General features: G+C 47.4%; 1 protein-coding gene across 1 annotated transcript in view; it reads right to left on the bottom strand.

Moving 5' to 3' along the window:
• The window catches only part of CENPU (centromere protein U), a 35,968-nt gene that overhangs the window by 19,628 nt on the left and 15,092 nt on the right, over window positions 1–1,248 (bottom strand). The gene's annotated exons all lie outside the window — the stretch shown is intronic.

The following is a 1,248-nucleotide window of genomic DNA, read 5'->3' as shown; positions in this document are numbered from 1 at the left end:
CCCAATAGGAAACCCCAAGGAATATTGGAACAATATAACCCTGCCTTCCTTCATATTTTCATTCAACTCAGTACAAGCATTTCTTAAACACCCACTCTGCAGTGCAATATACACTGAATAAATTATTTCTAAACTGTTTACTGCCTTGAAGGAAGACCAAATGATAGTAGAAAGTGATGACTTGGTAAGCATTTGAGAGAGAAAAGACAGATGATGCATGACTGGCGTGGCAGGAAGGGCATCGTGGATAATGGAGCTGACTTCTGAACATACTTTTCCAGACACAGAAGGAGAGAGAAGAGTATTGACTGAGTAGAAGGAAAAGCCAATGTCAAACCACGGTGGTATAAGGCAGCCTGCCTGTGTGATGCAGCACAGAAGTGCAGGAGAAGGTAATGCTAGGGAAGACCAGGGCTTGGGCTTGGACCTGGAGGTGGCAGGGGAGGAGCAGTCCTGGAGGCAGACTGCTGAGCTGTGAACAGTGAGCGTCCACCTGCCGGGCCAGCAGGATCCACCGAGGCGTCTCAGCAGTCGTCACAGTGGTATTGTCATGCCGAGAACCACCTGTACAATGTGTGCTGAAGTTGCCTGTGAAATTACTTCTAGGTGATTTACCTGGTTTGTTGGCAATATAAATTGTAGACCTGTTTACTAGGACAATAATGTGTCGGCTATCATAATTGTTAGTGTTGCCGAGTCGGTTCCGACTCATAGTGACCCACATTCAACAGAACAAAGCCCAGCCCGGCCCTGCGCCATCCTCGCAATTGTCATGGGAGCCCACTGCGGCCAGCCCAGCTTGTCAGGGGTCTTCCTGTTTCTCACTGCCCCTCGACTGGACCACGCATGATATCCTTCTCCGGGGCTGGGCTCTCATTGTGCCAATTATTTTAAAAATTAAGTTTATACTCCCTGGTTTTCATGAGGAAATACCAGAAGATAGCTCAAAAGATCGTTTTTAAAAAGCTTTAAGTTTTATATAATCCAGTAGTCAGGAGTTAGGCTGCAATTTGAAAAGTCAACAGTTTGAAACCATGAGCCACTCCTCGGGAGAAAGATGAGGCTTTCTCCTCCTCCCATAAAGACTACAGACTCGGAAACTCACAGGGCAGTCTACCCTGTCTTACGAGGTCACGGAAGCCACACCAACTCATCAGCAGTGAGTGAATTATCTTAAAGCAGGGGTTCTCAACGTCCCTGAGGCCATGACCCTTTACTACAGTTCCTCATGTTGTGGTGACCCCCCCA

This window comes from Echinops telfairi, unplaced genomic scaffold, assembly GCF_000313985.2.
Source record: "Echinops telfairi isolate 266 unplaced genomic scaffold, ASM31398v2 ScPeMD7_9;HRSCAF=40, whole genome shotgun sequence".
Taxonomy (NCBI): domain Eukaryota; kingdom Metazoa; phylum Chordata; class Mammalia; order Afrosoricida; family Tenrecidae; genus Echinops; species Echinops telfairi.
This window is presented reverse-complemented; position numbering and strand designations above follow the sequence as displayed.